Genomic DNA, 21,290 nt, shown 5'->3' on the forward strand with positions numbered 1-21,290 from the left:
ATGGGAATTGGTTTGGTCCCATTACCACCAGTTTCAATTGGCAGAAGTCAGGGCCTAACATATACATTGCACTTCCTTCCTTTTCTTTCATTTCCCTCTCTACAGTGCAGGAAGACATCACCTTTTCCTCTAGGAAGAGCTATGCCTTTGAAGGATAGTATTAATATAACTTGTTATAAATTAAAAAAGGCATTGAAGCAAATAATACTATACATGAAAGAGGATTCACCACATTTGTTAAAATCTCCAAATGAATTTCTTTCATCAGAATTTTTTATTTTTGTTCATGATTAAGATTGTCATATTTATTTACAAAATGCCAAAATTATACATTTCATTATTTTTTCAAAACGTTTTTACCAGCAATATTGTCAAATGTTCTCTGTCTCCAGCAATTTTTTGCCACAGAATTTATGTAATACAGAACAAAATCATTCTCCTTCAAAGAGGCCTGTCCTCAGACAACTTAGCATTTTAGAATTACTTGATTCTTCTAAACATAAGCCTTTATTTTCTAATAATGTGAAACACATTAATCTTGCCTGACTATTTGACACAATTTAGTTTCCTCCTGATATGCTGCAATTCTTGGCAATTATTTGAATCTTACCCTAAAACCTAGAATTGAAAAAGCTAAAAATACTAAAATACGTTATTTCAAGTAGGAATTATATATATACACACATATATTAATTCATATCAGCAAGAACTTAGTAGAGTTAAGAAATGAGCTAAAGCATCCCAGAATCACAGTATTTTGCATTCTATTTTTTATTCAACAAAGCCTAGTCAAATAGAACTAACCATGACACAGAAGACTGAAATAATTTTTAAATGCATTATGTTCTTTTCACTGAGCATTCAGTCTGTTCAGCTTAGTGCCAACACAGGCTCTCCTTAAATCCTAGACTGCACTCATGGGATAAACTGCTGATTATATCAAAGGAACCTTCTTGATGCCAAAGTATTTGATACCTGGCTGGCATTTTCCCTAGGCAAGCGTGTTTTGCAAGCTCTATGAACTGTGTTGTAGCTTATGCTATTTTGGTTCTATGATAGTTAGAAGCAGCAGCTGAGACAGATCCAAGCCTGTCATTTTCTAATCTAAGTCACCACACACATCATGCTTCATCAGTGATAAAAAATAGAAACATAGAAGCCAGACGTATCTTTAGCCATAGAATGTCCAGAAGACATTTTAATTAAGTCTCATATCCATAGCTCAAATTCACTTTGCGAGCAGCAAACTGAACCACACAAATGGTGCATCCATCCTCAAAGAAAACTGAAATTACTTTGATTCCAGTGATTGTTAGGTCTAACATTAGCAGTGTTTAGGGAAAAAGAGCTATGCTATCCTCCATGGAATCACTTCAAGGCACCTCAGCTAGATGGGTAAAACTAAATGCTACTGCCCTGAGGATGAGAACAAACTAAGTATGTTTGTCCTCATTCCTGTGCCAGCAACATTTGCAAACAGCATCAGAGCTGGGGTATAGGTAGGGCAGAGGTGATAGGAGTGGGGCTATGGTAGGTGGGGAAGTTATTGGACTGCAGTGGAAAAAGGGCGAGGAAATGAAAGAGGTCTGCAGGGATTCCCAAACATCCCTGGGGAGGGGGTACCGGCAAGGAGTTAGAGGGCTCTAAATGGGGTAGAAGGTTTAGGAGCAGTGAGGGATGATTTGTGCCTGCAGCAGGTTTCCCTCCTCTCCTTTCCCCATAACCTTCCCCCCTTCTCCTCCCAGTCTGACCGCAGTACAGTGGATTCCTCAGGAGGCAAAGAACCCCAATTCTTACTCCATCACTCTTAGATACCATTTTCCAAACATTCCCTTTCTTCCACTTCCCTCCAGAGCTTCTGGCATGTAAGAACAATAAAGTAAGCTTGATGGGACTTGGAGGAGAGAAGATTATAAAATAGACCACAATGTTCTTTCCTTACTCTCTTTGCAAGCTGTTCTGGTCAGTTAACACTTCACTCACCATCAGTAAGAATCTTGCCTGACTAGTGAATCTTGCCTGTGAATTCCTTCTGGTGAATTCACAGCCCCCTTTTGAACAATGGATATTTTGAGTCACCAAGTCTCAAGAACCTGAAAGAAAAGCCTCAGGGGAACAGATCAGTCTGATCTTGAAACAGTACAAACAGATCTCCTACTCTTGTGCCCACTACACCATTCCATGTCTTTACTTCCAACTATTCCACTTGGAGGCAGAATGTTTTGTATGGAACAACACCACCAAGGGCTAAAAATAAGTTGCATATACCTGTGACTGGAAACAGTACATCAAGGCCAGGAAAATCCAAGAAAATAGGAAATGTTTGACAGCCAAAAAAGTCTCTCAAGTAAAATTACTCTGCAGCTGCCAACATTATTTAAGACAGAAAAATCTCTCTGGTTTGAGGAGGTCATTGTTCCCACAAATAAACTATTTCTCAGCCTATATTTCAAGTCCTAATTGCTGATTTGATGATTGACTTGCCATAGGGAAAAAAATGCCTTTCATTTTTCTAAACAAGAAGCCTACTCATTGTTCCCTAGAAACTTATTGAAACAAGTGTACATTTGTGTCTATGTAAAAGCTTTACGTTTGAAAGCACAGTTGTATTAATTTTGGTTCATAATCCCAGGCTTCCCTTTGACAAAAAAATTATGCTACCTAGAGTGATGTAAATTGGGTACCATAATAACTAATTCAATTTTTAATGTATCTCCTTTCTCTAATACCAATTACCTTCTGCAACACCACAGTGTCATTGAAAAACACTTGAACAAATTATGCACAAGAACCACTTCACAAGGGAAAATCAAGAGGATGTATGAAAAAAAGTATCTGACTACAAAGACTGTGTAAATCAAGACAACATGCTGTTCCTCTACAGCATACAGAGTGGTCCTCTTTTATAGGGTATTTCCCATCAGCATAGAGCAGGTTTTACAGCTCTTCCTCTCCTCCCAAATGACATCAATTAACACTGGAATAAGCACTCAGTCCAAATTTCAGCCAAAGACAACAAAGCCTTTTCAGGCTGCCCTAGGAATTCAGACCAGCTAAGAATCATTTTTCGCATTCATGAAATGTATAATGTTTGGCCCTTTTTTGAAAACCAAGTTCAAAGTGATTGAAAAACACTTCCAAAGAAACAGAGCTACATTTTAGATTCACCTCTGCGTACAGCGATCACATTTATTAGAATGCAGTGCAGATTTGAGCTTCATAATATAGGGCCTATTATAAGTTACCCACCACATAAGAAGAGAAATTTAAAGGTGGACAGACAAGCAGAAAGAAATAGAAACCACGCACTTAAGTTAACTTAAAATAAACCACTGGGAAAGGGAACATGAAAAAAATCTTTGCTAATCAAAAAAATGTATAAAAATTTAAACCAGTTGGATGACTACATTTAAATGCCATACTTCTCAAAAATTCAAACACTTGCTACATAATGACAGGCTATACTCCTCTGCTTTCAAAGACAATAGATTTTTTCTTGTAAAGCGGAGCCTCACACTATTTTAATGAAACAGTGGTTTTTATTATTTAATTCAAGATACCAAAATGCCTCAGACATAGCCTCGATGATAAACATGACACTGTATTCTTTTGCTTTAGTCTAAAGAGCCCTCTAGTGCTCACCAACAGCATCCATAATATTTATTTCAACTAAGAAAGGAACTTCCTTGCAAATCTCTGCCTATTAGCTCTACCAAACACCTCCAGCTAAGGGAAAGAAAACATTTTAGGCACTGGATGATACATCTGCATGAAGAAAATAACTTAAACTCCATAGTTAAGACTGTCATTTGGAAAATATGTTTATACTGCTTTCTGTATAATTTTAAAGGACTCATGGGTTTAAACAACATTTCGGTCATCCACTCACAATACTCATTGATACATATTTATTTATATACAAAAAAAAAGCCTTCCATTTTCAAAATTATTTAGCCCTCTCAGTCACCACTGATGAAAGTTAGTGATCAATAGGTTACACTGCAATTATCTCCAGAGAGGTATTTTTTTCTGTAGAGGTTCTAACAATTTATCGCCAAAACCTTTAGACCATGTTGCATAGAAAAGCTGCTATTAGCTTAAGATAATTCTTATTTCTGTTCATTCATATGCCCCACTATCTCATCTGGGTCAACAAAATTGCCTGTGGCGATAAACTACGACCCTCACCACTACATTGCAGAGTGCTACCACAGGCTGTAGAAAAAACATATAGAGAATGTGTCTTCAGCTTCCCTATCCACCATCTGAGAAAGGATTTTAACCCATTCCTCATGTGTGCGATCCATAAAACAGCACAAAATATTCTTACATTTTGTCTGGCGGGAGTCTACTGATAGACTAATTTGATCCACTTTGTAATGTCCAATACCTTGAGTTCCCGTCCCTAAAAAAGTTTAGCAGTACAGTACTTATTACTGAATTTTCCAAACCCCAGAGGTAACAATCCAACAATGGATTTATCAGGGAAGGATGGTTGCCAGCTACCACAGTATGAATACCATTCCCTTTTTTAAGGGGAGACTGATTCCTATCCAAGCAGCTGTAGTATTAGAATTAAGTTAGTACAAAATTGTAACTAATTTCCTTTCCTTATCCTAACATCAGCAAGTTGCTGTCAGTTACACCTTAGAAACACTATTTTGTCAACCACAGTCACAACCCAGACAACCCAGAAAGAAAAATACATCCTCTGCACTTCAAATTTAAGAGGCTACTTGTATACTTACAAACACATGCCAGAGAGTTATTCTTTCACTGTGCAACCAGTATCATACAAAATTCCATACCCATAATCTGCAGGAAGCTTTCAAAACAAGCACCAAAACAACCTGCAAAGCCCCCCAAAATGTCAACCTTCCCCTCTAATTTAGCTGAAGACGTGTCTGTCTCATATTTACAGAGGCACAGACAGAGCCTTTGGCCTTAGAAACAGCAAAGGGTTGGATATAACACTGCCTCCCAAGACAATGAAACTTTCACAGGAGATTATAAAGTTATTTCAGCTCTCACAATTCTCCTAGACCCCACTATGCACCCAAAATTGTCCAGGACAAGGTACCTCTACTGCTTATGCCAGGAGTAGGGAATATATGTGTCTAGAGGATAATGTGATGGCAAAGACAAAACTACTACATTCTTTAAGCAATAAAAGCATAGCTTGTATGGACTGAGTGGTCAGACTGGTACTTCTACATCACTTTAACTAGGATTGATATAGCTCTTGAAAGTGAATTTTAAAAAGTTTCTCAACCTGAAGGATACTTGTTGTCAGCAAGAGGCAATTCTTCATCTACACCAAAGCATTTTCTTTAGGGAGATATCAAAGTATTATGATATTTTATTCCTGCTTCTTTCATGACTTATAGGTTTTTATATCCACTGCATGATTACAATTGAAAAAGGGCAAGAAATGTAACACTGCAGTGAGAGAAAAGCTAATATATTAAATACTCCTACAAAAAAAAATCAGATTTCTCTAATTTCTTGATTTTTATAAAGACTGCAGAAGTTTTGATAATAAAGTTTGATAGCAAACACATGCCCTCTGACAATACTGATATTCATCTTCAAGGTATCATTTCAAAGTCCACCTTTGATTTGCTGTAGTAAAATGATGTATTGCATGCAGTCAAAACCACTGCTAAATTAATGGGATTAGGAAGCCAAACATCAGCCTTTGTCTGAGCTCTGCTAGGCAAGCTGGACATATGAAAAGCCACATAGTGACTGCTTGTTCACTCTACCATTAGCAAAAATACAGAATACAGTCTTAGCTCCCATCTATTTACTTGCAGCATTCTTACTTCAGGGACTTGAAAGGATACTTTTATGTTGCAGGTACTGTAAGAAAAAGAAGTGTAAATTATTTTAAATATGGAATGAAAATGTCAATTCACTTACCTCAGTTACAGAGCATTTGTACAAAAGCTTTAGAACTGTTCATAATGTCCTAGCATTAGCACAAGCTGGTTATCTGAAAGTAAATGATATGAATGTTTCCTATGAAATCAGTAAAATTATCTGGGGAATATAAGAAAAAAGGAAATACATAAAATCCTGTAGTGAATGTAAGTCTATGGAATTATTCTGTTGAGGTCATTAACAACAAGGTCAAAGCGCATACGACTTCACCAAGAACAACAGTACCGAAGAAGAAAACATTGTTTTCCCAAAGGAAATTTACTGCTATTTTACTATTATTATATTTTCCCATGTAAATTAGAGTTCAATTCTCAGTGTCCTGTTATGATTTCCCTGTTCCTGTAACCTCCATTAGAAAATGCAATGCAGCATGAAAGAAAGCAGAATGACACTAGGACAAATTAATTATGATGCTCTGACACGGGGGATTGGATTGTTTTATTATATTAACAATAATACAGATTAATTTTGAAGAACCCTACTGGTCCTAATTCACAGAAACTAGAGATGCCACAAGACTGTTTTGTTAAAACAAGCAATAATTTCCAAGGTCAGGAAAGAACTTTGCATGCCATTATTTGACAGCAACATTTTCAAATACTTCCATGACTCAAAAACATGTTTGACAGCTGCTTTCAGGTCAATTGTCACAAACACAAGGTTTCATCTTCACCCTGACATAGCCAAAACTATCAACTAATCTATCCCCTGAAAAAGACACAATATACTAAATTTATTCAGCATTTTTTCCTCTCCTCCTTGGAAAATGGTCAGGGTAAGGAAAAAAACATGCACTAGAGATCCCTATTGAGATGTGACTCTGAAGAGCTCAAGTCAAGTAAGCAAGCATATTTTCTTCATCTGAAAAGTGAAAACTATAGCATGAATATGCATCTTCTGCAAATGCTTTAAAGAGAACTGTAATTCTATAGTTAAAAAAGACACAAGTGATTCTGTCTTCATCTTTTAGAAGCACATTGAACAGAAATAATTTGCAAGATTGAACTTCATGCTTTCTGTTTCACGTTTGATTAATGACCTATTTTTCTTTTCCACTTCCCAGGAGAGATTTCAGAAATGAACACCTTTTCCTTCTGCAATCAAAAAGGTTTATGAATCTCATAAGACTTTACATTGATCTCTTCAAATGCCCATTAACATTACATGTCAAAAGATGAGGAGATTTAAATATGTGCTCAAGATTCTTTCAACCCATTTCAAGTGAAATAAAAGTCATACACTGAAAATTTTACAATTGTTTCATGTAAAGTCAAGTATGAACTGAGCTCCCAGTTGAAACTGAAGCTACTTCAAATTCTGTGGAACCCAGACCAGAGCAGGGAGCCGCTGCACATCAGCAGTACATGCTACAGCCACCATCCTGCCTGGCAAAACCCCTTTGTAGCCCTATATGTTCAATGCTCACCTCTAATTATGAAAGTTTTAAAGAGAGCAGCCACCAGTCCTTCACAGACCTCACGCAGGAAACCGGTTGGATTATACAGAATTAAGAATGGTGTGACATTAAAATTCAGCATTTCACTACAGATAGTAATAGTAAACAACTAGAAAATCTGCCAAACTCTTGGACCTGTTTCCAGAGGCAGCTGGAGTGCTCACCTCTCAGTAGTGGCTGCTCTCCTGGTCCAGCAGTGCTGTTCTGAGCACATGTCCAGGGGCTGCCTGCAGCTGCTCTGAGATTTTAGAAAAGTGCAGCTTGGATGCCCTGCATTTACAGCATTGCTCCTCATGGTAATATAGCGCATGATAAGCAATATTTGGCACATAAATACCCAATATTTAAATAACATTATGAAACCTGATTTTAATCTGTTACTAATCACAGTCTTGTGTCTGTAATTGTCCTTCCTACAAAAATACACTCAAACTTTGATGGTCATGCCTTCAAAGCACAGATTTACCAACACTGACATAATAGAAAAGAAAATAATGTATTTGAACTCAGTTCCATACCTTGGAACCAACAAGTTTTCTAAAGAAACATAATTTGGAGGGCAACAGGATTTGGGAACTTTTAAAAACGTTCTCTGGAAATTTCATTATATACATTTAACTATTTGTTTGAAGTTTAGTTAAGAAGTAGGGGGGAAAAGACCAACTGCTCTGGCAAGTTGTCCAGCTCCATAATGCTTCACTGTGTACTTTAATATTGTGGCCCACATGGCATAGATAAGCCCTCTTTAGGTACCAGGACACTGCTCTAAGGTCTACCTGGAGCCTTTTCCAGGCTGAACTAAACCAACTCTCTCACCCTGTCCTCATATGGAAGTTACTCCAGGCCTCTGATAGTCTTCATGGCGTTTCACTGGACTCGCTTCAACAGATCCACATCTTTCTTATATTGGGGGCCCCAGAGCTGGACACAGCACCCCAGGTTGGGTCTCACCAGAGCAGAGCAGAGGGGCAGAGTCCCCTGCCTCAACCTGCATCACAGTTCTTTTGATGCAGCCCAGAATGCAATAGGCTTTCATACTCAGTTTTTAATCCACCAATTCCCCCTTGACCTACTCCACAGGGCAGTTCTCATTGCCCAGTCTGTATCCATGTTTGGGACTGCCCCAACCTAGGTGCAGGACCTTGCACACGGCCTTGTTGAACTCCATGAGGTTTGCATAGTCCCACCTGCCAGGCCTGGCCAGGTCCCTCTGGACGGCATCCCTTCCCTCCAGCCTGTCAACCTCACCACACAGCTTGGTGTCATCAACAAACCTGCTGACTTGTTGCTGTTTGTACTACTCAAGTATAAGCAGTAGTCCTAAACCTAAAATAATATTAGTGAACAAACAACTCACTGTGTTCTCAGAACACATCCCCATTTCCCTTGTTAATGTCATCAGGTTGTCTGAGTTGAGCTTGAACTAACAGCTTTCTATCCCAAAGTCTTCTGTCAGAGCGCCAAGGGGGAGAACGGATAATGAATAGGCAAATGATAAATGAGTGCTCAGTGGCACTTACCCAGGAGATGGACACAGAGAGGCAGGAGCCCAGTACATCCACACACACCAATATTCTGAACGAGGGAGATCCTCAGCGGCCATAAATTCCCTCATGTCACCCCAAGAATATCACCATATGCATGCTCTCAACCCCTCTATACATTGTGCCAGTCCAGCTTCTGCCTGTGCTTTAATTCATTCCTGCACCCCTTCATTCACTAGCTGGATTTCCTGAGCCAATGGAGATGACCATCAAAGCTCCCTTAATTCCGAGGCAGCAACTCAGGACAAAGTAACACATGCATGTGTCCTCTGAGAATAAAGAACCAGGATACAAACCACACAAGGGGAATCAGAGGTAATGAGCATGTAATCAGTGCTGAAGGGCACACTGCACACTCTAAGACTTTTTTAATGCCTGCCTTTTACAGCTTTTGTAAATTAATATACTTAGCTGGCTGGTGGGAATCAGAGTCATCTGTAACATAAAATCAATGTATTCAACTGTTAAAAACAAGCAAGTGTAAGTTTAAAGTTTTAGGAGATACTAGAATTGTAATTTATTTTATTTTACTATTAAAAATATTTCCACTTATACTGTGTAAAAATTTAATGTTTTATTCAATAAATAAAATTTAGAACTATTATTCATATTACTTTACCTTTGGTTTTAAAACCCAAGTCAGCTAATCTCTGCGGATACTGCAAAATTCGATTATTAAGACTAACTTTATTAACACACACAAAAAAGAGAAATATTTTATAACAGCTAAAAAAACCCCAGAAGCATTCAAAATAATTAAAACAGTGGCTTGTTTTGTAATGACAAAGTAGTTCCAATTCTTATTAAATTTTCCCTTTGTGACAAAACAACTTTTTTGATTCAAAAGCAAGTCATTAGAACCATGATGACAGAGAGAAACATATCCTCAAATTGACATTTTACTCAAATTTGTACTTTGTTAATTTAAATATTTAGATATAACGTATCCAACACCTGCCAACCTAGTGCAACTGTGGGTGTCCCCTGAAAGAGGAGCTCCTACTTGCCTCTTTCCCCCTCACCTCTCTCTTCCTTAGCTTCCTCTCCACCAGACCTGGTAACTGCCACCACAAAGTAACACAGTCCAGCTGGCTCATCTGACAGAAGATTTAGTCAGTCTTCTGCCAACCTCCAAAAAACAAAAACCAGTTTTCATCAGACCAGTTTACTGGACTTGTCCCAGCAACAGAGGAAGTATATGAACCGGTACAGAAATGGTACAGAAATCCACTTTTTCCTATGGGAATGGCAGTTGTACTAGACAGCATCATATCCAGCCACATGCTCATAGGGCATAGTTTTAGGCTAAAACTGACCTAATTTCATCTCACCCCTCCAAAAGAAAGAAAGTCCCGACTTCTAACTTATGCCAGAATAGCACTGGTACAGGCATGTAATCTGCAAGGACTGGGCACTGAGCAGACCCTTAAATGACAAAAACCCTGATCCCTTTCCAATTGGTCCATGTCTATTACCCAGTTAATCATACTGCTAATGAATGCTAGAAGTAGCATAGAAGAGAGTGGCAACACTTGGTGGGTGGCCAGGAGGAGGACAGAGACACCCCCTCCAGCAGAAGCACAGACTGATGATCATTCCATGCAAAATCGAGGACAAGGACAATTCCTCCAAGATCCCACAGTGAGGTAGGGAGGGAGAGGAGCTCCACCTCAGGAAGCCAGCAGGCACTGACCATGTCCAGTCTCTGTAATCCTGACACAGTCCCTATGTGATGGATAGAGGCTCAGGCACATGTGAAACTTCCCTGTGTTTGAGTGCCTTCTACAGTTTTCACATCCTTCCACTCCCCAATATTGTTCATTTTCTTCTCACAGTTTAATGAATGACACAGAGTGATCCCATTAAAGCAGCACCACTTTTGCAATGAAGAAATAGGAGTTCTCTTCCTAGTCCACTACTATTTTAATAAATAAATTTTAAAAATCATTTTACTATGGTTTTTTCTTCCCATTTTCATTCATTGTACACTGGTAGGATCTGGAAATCTACTGCCAGACCGTACATGCAATATTTTTCCTTACACCCCTCTCCTCATCAGCTATAAACATCAATTAATTGATTTTTTAATTAGCTATAGATTACCTTTTTAAAATATCCTGAAACAGTTGAGTTCTAATAAACTTTTTCAAATGTATCTGAAAATATCAATTGGCACAAACAAATACAGAGAAATCTACATATTATACAATATTTGCCAGAATAAAATGCAGCACAGAAAGGAAAATGGGCCAGTGCTCAGCTACACAATGATGATAGAATGCAAGTAAGTAAAAAACCTGTCTTCCAAAAAACAAGTTTTAAAAAAAAAGTTTTAAAAGTCCAAATATACTGTAAGGTTGAAACATTTCATCTACATGAGCAAAAGACAGGATAGAAAAGGTCCCACGTCCGTGAACACTACAGAAGTATCCCAAGCACAAAACCAGGTATCATCAGAAGAAAGTAGAAACCAACACCTAGTAGTATTTCCGAAGAAGCTGCTTCCAACTGCTCTGAACTGTTGAAATTCATTTTCATGACTGTTTCTCTGAGGCCAGGAGCAGACCCCTTGCCAAAGAACACGATCTGTTTCACTAGTCAAAAGGGAGTATTTGGTTTGGGAAGCAGCAGAAATGCTTAAGGGGGCATATTTTGAGGCTTTTTGCAGGTTACTAACAGGAAAATTTCAGATTATTTGGTCTAGATTACAGGAGAAGAAAGTGATGTGTAACTACTTACATGTTATAAAGAAGTTCAACATGCATTACTGCATGCTAATTTTGAAAAGTAGTCAGTGTTCCCAGCCAGAACCACATAAACGAGAAAGATTCCACGTGTTCATCCAAATCAATCTGTACAGAATGTAACCACAACTCAAGAAGGAAGCGTGCCTTATCCCATCACTAACTGCATTCAGAATTTCCTCATGCACAGTTTCTCCAGGATGGCCTCACTGTGTGAGGATCTTTGAAATTAGGGATCTCCACATGACAAGCAGACTTTCATACTGCTTGAAAAGTGTGAAAACATCAAGAGTACATTCAAGAATTGTGTGAGTGAAAAAAAGAATTCTGACAGTTTATCTACACAAACAAGTTACTCTGTATTAATTGAGAGTATGAATATACCGTACAAATTCAAACACTCAACAACTACTTCCACATGCAATGAGCTGAACACTCCAGTGTAGTGAGCATTATAATTCAGTATAATTTACATTGACAAAGAATGTTCAGTAATATCCAAAACAGGAGCCAGCGTGGAGCAGAGAGTGTTGTGTACATTCTGCCTTTTTCCCCCAGCAACTTCCCTTGGAAGAAGCATTTTCAGTATCCATAAAATACAAACATGAAAATACCTCCCCCTGCCAAAAAAAAAAAAAAACCACCAACCAAAAAAAAAAAACCAACAAACCACTAAACAGTTTAATTGAACACAGATTTCCAGGACAGAGCACACTCCTACTTCAGTGTGTGTAGACAGCTCATTCACAGAGATCTCCTTCCTACTGACACAAGTCCTGACAAATCCTGCAACTGAAGATCTTAGGGAACACTGAAGATTTTACTCTTTTTTGCTGCCTGCCTCACTTTCTGCCAAAGGTGACCATTGCTGCAAAACAATAAGTAATATGTCTGTGCCTTGTGCCTCCCCAGTTTGCAGTCCACTGTATTTGCTTTTTCTGAACATAAGTTTGTGCTATGTACCATCTGTGAACCACCCTTGTTGCTCAACAAGTATCCACACTGTTCTACTGCTCTTTGTCCAGCAGACTGAGGAGAGGAGCAGAACAGAGAACTAGACATGGTAACCTCTGTAATCACCGGATCAAAACTTAGCAGGGTTTATTAGTCAGAACTTTTGGGAAGATTAATTTGAAAAAGCTTTTAAAATGTATTAGTTAAACCATAACTAAAATTTAAAAGTGAGTGTAAAATGCTCTTTAATTTATTTAAGCAGTAAATTTAACTTAATTTACTTTAGAATTCACAAACAAAAGTCGCTTCCAAATAAAAGAATCCATAACAGAGTTCAATGTGATTTAATTAATGAACTTTTGAAGTTAGCTTAAATTCATAATTCAGAATGTCCATGTAGTAATTTGGAGTATTCTTCCTGAACATTCCTATGCTTGCAAGCTTAGAGACTGCTATTCATTTTTTCTGAGACACAAAATGCTGTGAAGACAGAGGGCTGTGTTTATAGCACTGGGCAGGAAGGTAGCTATGAAGAAGTGTAAAGTGAAAGCATTTCAAGTAAGTATTTTTGTAAGGCACTTGCAAAAATGACAGAAATGGCTCTGTTGCCTAGCTCATTTTTCAACTGAATTACTTAACCAGATGGAAAGCCAAGATATGTGACCTTCTGTGCCAAGTAAGGTCACATATCTGGGTTTTGATTTTTTTTTTTTTAAATAAAGTTTAAAAGTAGAAACTACTCTGTAAAGACAAGCAAAACTTGTTGCGAAAGCTAAAGGTAAATGCATTTTCTAAAGGGTAATTGCTTAGGCAATTAAGACACACAAAAGAGACAAAAGAGATGTAATCTAACAACACTCAGACTTCTAAGAAAATGCATGCCTGATACCATCACCATATTATTGACCATTCTGATAGGTACTGCAGGCCAAATTCTTCCTTCGCAAGTCAACACTTAAACACACCAAAAAACCAGAAAATTGCATATATACGTATTTTAAATAAGAAATAGCCACGACATAACTCAGTTCTTACTCTGATGAGAGCCATGGCATTTAAGTTCTATAGTTAATACTGGAGTCTGCTTCACTTTTCAGCATCTGTATTCCCTCACAGCAGAGCCTGCAGCAGATTAGATGGAGGCTTAAATTTATGAATTGAACTGACATTTACAAGTCAGAAGTGACACAGAGAAACTCTGCAATTGAATCACTGAATCTGTGTACACTCGCAGCTGGCTTCAGTAGTAGGATACATCAGATTGCAAGTTACTGTGGACAAAAAGACTTTTCTCACAGTTGCTACATCCAGGACGTTGATAAAACACTGGAAGGATTTTACAAGGCTTTAGGACCTGACAGATCTTATACCAAATTTTAAGGAAAATTAAGCAAATTGTTATTGTTTTGGACACACTTACTTTTCAAGCCCAAAATGGGAAGTGTTATAGAAGAACCAGACCTAATAATATTAGGTAGTACAACCTTATAGAAAGCTTTAAAACCTATTACAGAGATGCCAGCTATGTTACATTATTAAGGTCTACAATCCTGCACACAACTGTAGAAACCTTCAGTAGGTCAATAATCCATCTTTATTTGGGTGAGCAAATCAGGAAATGACTTACAGGTACTTAGAACATTGGGGCTTCAGTACCTATTTCTGAGAGGCAAGAGGACAGACTTCTTCCAACACATCACATTGTTCAGGTTACAAAGCTCATGTGTGATCAAGGATCTTGTGACCAATGCTGCAATCCACCACCAAAAAGTCTAATTCTCATGAATACTAAAAGCTGCTTAACATAGTGGGTATTAAGTATTTCCCTTAAGGCCCAGCTAAGCATCCAAGGAAGCCTCATCCCACCAAATGCAGTAGCAAGTATAATGGGTATTAATTTGTACTAATTTACAGCAGTTTAAAAGCACAGTGGTACAACCCTCACCAAATAGTAGCAACCAGGGTACAAGTCTTTCAAAACACAAAACAGCATAAAGCAACTAAGAGTAAACTAGAAACCGGCACCAGCATTTTAAAGTATTTTTTCAATCTTTTATTTCCAAAGTAATTAAACCTCCACTGAGAAATGGCCAAGCTAAAACTGTCAAATTATACAGTTGTGTTTGTATAACACCAGTCTCTTTCTCCAGCTACATTTCAAATGGGAAAGACATACAATTTTTTCTTTAATCAAAACCAGGAAAAGTATTTCCCATAAGCTTTCCAGGAAAGTCAACTGCTGGACTAAAACCAAACATAAAACTTTCACTGGGAAAAAAGAATATTTCATTATATTATGAATATGCAAAGACAACATTCAGACATAAAATTATAGAGAAAATTCTTATGTAACTTTCCACTTAGCAGCTATTACAGACTACCACCTATTATAACACGAACATAACATAATATTTCAAAAAACTCAACTGAATTCAAGGCACAGGCACTATATTGTGTGCTCTCTACTTCTGTCTGATTTTTGTACACTAATCTTCAGCATCAGGAACAAATGCACAAAAAGCATGAGAATATGTTCTACTCCACAAGGCCACTTTTGTCCACATAACTATACATACTTTGTTCCAAAAAGTACTAGATAATTTCATAGAATCACCATCACAGGATTTTGACAAGTTTGACAGCTTACAATTTTCCAGTATTAAAGACTTCTAGCTTATTTATAAAATAATTACTTGGAGAAGCTAGGATATATATTTTGAAATATGCATCACCTTCCTCTAAACTGAAGAAATAAAAAAAAAATACCTGCAACAACAAAGCTTCTGTAAAAAGAAAAAGTCCGAAGTGTCTTGTAAAATTATTTATATAAAAACTGTAGCATAAAATCTGAAACACTGCAGAAACTTTTGCAGAAAATTAGTAAACCCAAGGTCTATTTACCAGTTCTTATATATTTTAAAATTACTGTAACACACCTGTATGTGGATATTGGATCATTAATAACATTTAAGTGAGACAATTGTTCTACGTAATGTCCTAAATAATGCACCATCTTAACCAAGACATCGAAAAAATACTGGTTTTAATTTTGCATTTCAAGATCTATTGTAAAATCTGCTCAAAATGCACATAAAAATGTGGAGTGAGAATACAGGAGGCCTGTGGATACTTGACTTGCACTCACACCTAAAATAGGCACCTACAGGACCAGATATTTGGTTGTTTTAAGCTGGAATCCTGAAAGGCACAAACAGCCTAAGTTTTAAAGTCACCCCCAAAAGCTGAAGTAAATAGCTGTATCTCAGTTTTCATGCCAGCAAAACACGCATAATAAAATATACATGTTGACAAACACAAAAATGAATATTTGGAAGTGAAAAGTCATCAGCTTATACCCAGTATACATTCAGGTTTCTGTCCCAAATCCCAGCTCCCCTCCATAGATCACAGCCCAGTGTTTCATCCTAACACATTGAGCTGTAGAGCACAACGAGGCTGCTGCTTCATAGGTGGCAAAACCACCAAAGGAGGCAGAATGGGCATCAGAGCCACTTCCAGAGAAACTGTTCCTGTAAGCAATTAAAGGTCCTCTGGGACTGTACAGTTTGATCAGTTTACTCTGCCCTTTTCTACTGACTTTTAGGAAATATGTTGTAAATTTCCATTTTCCTTTTCCACTGCCCACACAGTATGGATGGAAATCAGCACACATTGCGGCCTATTTCCAGTTCTGCTATTAAATAATATTCATACTACGTTACTCCTCATTTTATTAAGACATAAAATGGGAAAAAGAAAGAACTCCATCCAAGCCAAAAAAAAAAGAAAAAAAAAGAAAAAAAAAAAAAAAAAGAAAGGAAAAAACCACTGACTTTGTCTTAGCAGCTAGTCCAAATATGGTGTCTTGGAAGTGGTTTGACTTAGAGACACTAACTGGCAAACTCCAACTAGTTTAAGAATTTTAACCTAGCTAGTCTGTGAATTTTCTGGAAAAGCTTAACCAACTACCCATAGATGCACGTGGGTAGCGATGTAATGTTATTCCTGGAAAGTCTGTTTGTAATGTCCACATTGCAGAAGTGGCATCAGCCATCTTCAGGCAATTCAGTACTCAAATTTTGCCTTCAGTGACATCCTTGCAGTAATTTAAAATTCTACAGGGAGTGCTGTAACCAAAGTATTTTACAGAGCAATCTAATTTTTATAATTACATCAAGTAAAATAGTGCCTTCATACCATCTACAAAATAAATAAGACACTAAAGTGCTGATTTCCTTCTAAGTGGATACTCTTGTGTTTGGGTATTTTGACCAGCAAGGCTTAGCCCAACTTTATGACTTAAAATATGATATACAATTCCATTAACCATTTTGAGAACTTGCATAGCTTCCATTCACTGGGCATCACACAATGTTTCATTTTTTGAGCAAGCTTCTGAATATCCCTGTTACAGCAAGGTGCTAACAGCACCAAGGTTGCAGGGTCAATCCCTGTATGGGCCATTCACTTAACAGCTGGATTTGATGATCCCTTGGGTCCCTTCCCACTCAGAATATTCTGTGAATCTGTAATTATTTACTGCGTGTTATACCTAAAAAGCCCAGGTACAGAAACCTTCACTAATTTGTCTTTGATAACACAGGTGGTAACTATCAGATTCCTACACACAGGACTTGAAACTTGTCTTCTAGTTCCACACTGAAAAAGCCTTTCCACTTTTTCAAAGATGAAGATTTAAGCAATATTTGGTAAAACATATTTAAATGTTGAGCAAATGTTTTTCTAAAATCAATCAATCATGTAAATACACTACTTCATACTATGACGACTTCACAATGCCTCTGTTATGGTCATGCGAAAAGGACTGACACATGAAAAAGTCTGTTTAAAGGAACTATAAAATTTACAACTACAAGCTTCTCTCTGTACATGAAAAAAAGTTGAGTAGCCATTCAAGATCAGTGAATTTAAGTCAGTGTCTTCCTCCACAAAGAATTGCGGAAGTCCTACAAATAAAATTTGTGAGAAGCCAAATTCTGAAGAACTGGCTCAAGCCTTTCCAGTAAGTATCAAGTTATCTTTCCTGTTGCATAGTAGCATCTCTAATCACTCCTACTCCAGTATCTTCATTCCTTTATACCATACCAAAGTAATGAATGTCCTTGAATCTCACTCCTGCTTGTTCCAAGCAAAATTATCCACCTGGAGTTTTAACATGCAGAATTTTCTCTCACCTATTATAATTCCTGCAAGCCAGATTGCTTTATCTGGTAATTACCAAGGTGCAGTCTTTATTTTAAGCTCTGGTAAGAAAGAAATTTTTATCACTATGTCCACAGCTGCTAGTCATGAATGATTCGTTTCACAGCTTTCAGACCTTGCCACATCATTTGAATGCACTATACAGTGGCACATTTCAGAATGATGAGCTTCTTCAGCCAGTACATCCACTGGAAAGAGTGGTGAGTGATTCAGTCTTCTCAGCCTAAATGCACTCTCCCTTTTTATAGCTCTTCATAATTGTTATTGCATATGGATATCTCTTGGAATTACATAATGTATGCATGTCAGTGCAAATCTATCATGCTCCAGACTTTAAATTAAAAGCACCAATTAAAGTTCACTTGGAAAAATAATAAATGAAAAAGCAACATGGTAGAGAAATGTAGGGACAGAAACTACAATTACAAACTTCTAATCTTTCTATAATATTAAGATTAGGCTGCCGCTCAGCAAAAACTTCAGAACATTTATTTTAATTTTCCCCTTTATGTGACAAAGAGTTCTTTGAGTCTCACATTCAAAACTGGTTGTTAAACCAAGTTTTCTCCAAAATAAGGATACTGCTATAAAAAGTGATACTTCAAATAAGTGTTATGAAATTATGTCCACTTAAAAGTACTGTGGCAATTTTTAAGTAAGACTTTGCCAATCCATTTCCATTCAATCACATTTGAATATCAAATTCTGTATAATAAATAAGATGAGGCATTTTCCCTTTACAGACTTAAATAATTTTAAATATGTCTTTCTAGGTTCTTATCCTGAAAACAAACTTTACCTAAATACCCCCTTAAATATGGATTAACACACAATAAAACCAAACCAAGACCTGACTTACAAAACAGTAAATCTTCTGTCCTGTGCTAAACCCCTGCAGCTCCCTCCAGGCTTTCTGCAACTTTCCTTGGTGTCCTAGGCCATGGTGAAGCCCACCTCGCACTAAGAGAAAGCCAGATACAGAAACCAGTGAAGCCTCTGAACTCCAGCCAACACATAGGAAAATATGAGCTTCCTATATTTAAATTGTCTCTCTTTCAGAATATCATAGCTGGAATTATTTTAAGAGCTTTTTGAACTTTAAAAGTCTTTTCCACCTCGACTTTGCAAGTTTATTTATGTGCGTACACATGAAATAGTTTCCCTAAAGCCTTTAGTTCTGTCATACCAGAATTCCCACCAAAAAGTCGCCAGGAGTGAAAGCTTGTAGCTTTTAGCCACACAAAACAGCACTGCGGTTTCTCATCTCTACTAAAAGCATGTCTTGGAACTATATTTTCCAATTCTGCAAGTCCCAGTAAAGAGGGGAATCAATTAAACTGTGCATTATCCAGCTTACATACAAATACTGTATTTAAAACTTCAACCTGACCTGGCAAAGTAAAAAAAAATATGACAGAATTATTGAACAAATTCAGGCTCCAGTTAAAGTCAGGTAAATCTGCAGCTCTGAAATAAACAAAGTTACCATGGTGTAAAGTCCTGGGAAGTACCTGGGAACAGAACTTGGTCACCTGGCATTTACTCACTTCACTAAACCTAAAGCCCTGCAAGGGTCAAACAATGAATAACTACATAATTCATGAGAAGAATTGCCTAGAAACCCAGGACACCAAGGTGAAATGAGGACTAAATCCTTTGCTTCCATACTGAATTTTATGGCTTTTGTTAGTCTAAGCCAGGCCATGGATATTGCTTTAATATGCTATATTTTCAGTGTAAAATTACATTTATTTTTAAAAAAGGCATGATTCATACAGAATTTGCATGGAGGTTTAAAGTAGATTAAATATTACAGCCAGATGTATAAACCTTTAAACAACTTCAGCTGCAATTTCTTTTTCCATATAATAAATGTAATTGCTTCAACTATGGACTGTGAACACTTGGATACTTAAATGTTGGTTTCTGCACCTAGTTTATGTATTTCATAGCAGTAGTTTCTTCAAGGCTAAGAAGCTTTTGTACAGTTGCCCTTGCACCTTACATGTAGCAAAGCACACCTAAAGAAAAGGTATGTGAAAAACAGCTTAAAACACCTGTCAAAATTACAGAGAATAAATGGTTAAATGAATGTTATCCAAAATAAAAATTGAACTTCAATTAGGCTTCAGAATATTACTTTTAAATATGCAAAATGAAAGCCCCACTAAATGCCATTATCCCGTTATGTTAGCCCTGGAGCATACTTGCATTCCGAGCTTCCAGTCGAGAGGCACCACAAGCAAATCCCAAAGTAAACTTCAGTTAAACTTAAAAGGTTCACCTCTTTTGCAGAAGATAACGCAATTAAAACACATGCATCGAGCCAGCAATCACCTCCTGTTCACCTGAAAGGCTGGGGCAGAGAAGCTTCGGGAGCAGGAGGGAACTGGCTCAGCTCTCTTGCTCGCGCTTGCAGGTGCTGGTCGGTGCCTATGGGGGCCCCAGGGAAAGCGAGGTGCCGGCGCTGGGAGCGCAGCGCCTCCCGCTGCCGGGGCGCGGCGGCGCTGGGGACGAGCAGTGCGGGGCCGAGCCTCGGCGCCCGCCCGCCGCTCCCTGCCTTTGCCCAACCGCGGGTTCCTCCTGGGTGCGGGACGGGCGGCACTCCGCACTCCGGCGGTGGTCGAAGGCGGCCGGAGAGCTGCTGCGAGCCCCCGGTTCGCACTCGCGTCCTGCTGCGCTGGCTGCTCCTCTCCCTCGTCGCGCATCTGCCTCCCGGCCCGGAGGCTGCCGACGAGCGCAGGGACCAGGGGTGCTCCGGCCGCCGAGGCCGCTGCCGGCGGCGGTCCCGGGCGTGTAGCTGCAGGCGGCGCTGCCGCTGCCGCTTCCCACAAAGGGCAAATTCATCTTCCACGTCCCGAGCGCGGCGGCGGAAGGGCTCGGTGCCGGATGCGTCCCACCGCTACCGGGCGGCTGTGGGGGGAGCATCTCGCTCGGGAAAGAAAAGCCTCTTGTCTTCTGGAAAACGTCGAATTGTATCACGTCAAGATGACAAATTATTACCGACATCACCTTAAATTATTAGAAAGCCGCAGTGTTTTCCTTTTTCTCATCTTTGGTTCTTTGGTGGGTTTTTTTAAATAGAGGTTGCCAATACGCACACACAATGTGTGTGGAGAGCGACCAGTTTCACTTTGTAGCACAACTTGATGATGGGTGAAGTGCAAACTCATCCTAGTGTAAAGTAGTAATAACTCCACAATGTTTTCCATTTACAATTAGTTAAAAAATGTGTAACTGTAAATGAATTTACGAAAACCTGTAGACCTGACAAGCAGAAATTTACAGACTCTAACCTTTAAGGCATAAAAAAATGGACAGTGTTTCTTTTTCCAAGGTGTGAGTTACGTAACATTTGCATAGTTCGCTGGCACATCCACGCACTTTTCATTGCAATGCTCTCCCAAGGTAGCAAGAGGCCGGTAA

General features: G+C 38.4%; 1 protein-coding gene across 4 annotated transcripts in view; it reads right to left on the reverse strand.

Moving 5' to 3' along the window:
* Positions 1–21,290, reverse strand: part of RNF144B (ring finger protein 144B) — a 96,794-nt gene that overhangs the window by 71,657 nt on the left and 3,847 nt on the right. The window contains exon 2 of one of the 4 annotated variants that reach the window (XM_085051801.1): positions 1,984–2,093. The exons of the other annotated variants lie outside the window; for them this stretch is intronic. The gene's annotated coding sequence lies outside the window, so the exon portion shown is untranslated. The remainder of the gene's footprint in view (positions 1–1,983; positions 2,094–21,290) is intronic. 4 annotated transcript variants of the gene reach the window in all.

Source organism: Lichenostomus cassidix, chromosome 2 (assembly GCF_008360975.1).
Source record: "Lichenostomus cassidix isolate B80296 chromosome 2, HeHo_3.0, whole genome shotgun sequence".
Lineage (NCBI taxonomy): Eukaryota > Metazoa > Chordata > Aves > Passeriformes > Meliphagidae > Lichenostomus > Lichenostomus cassidix.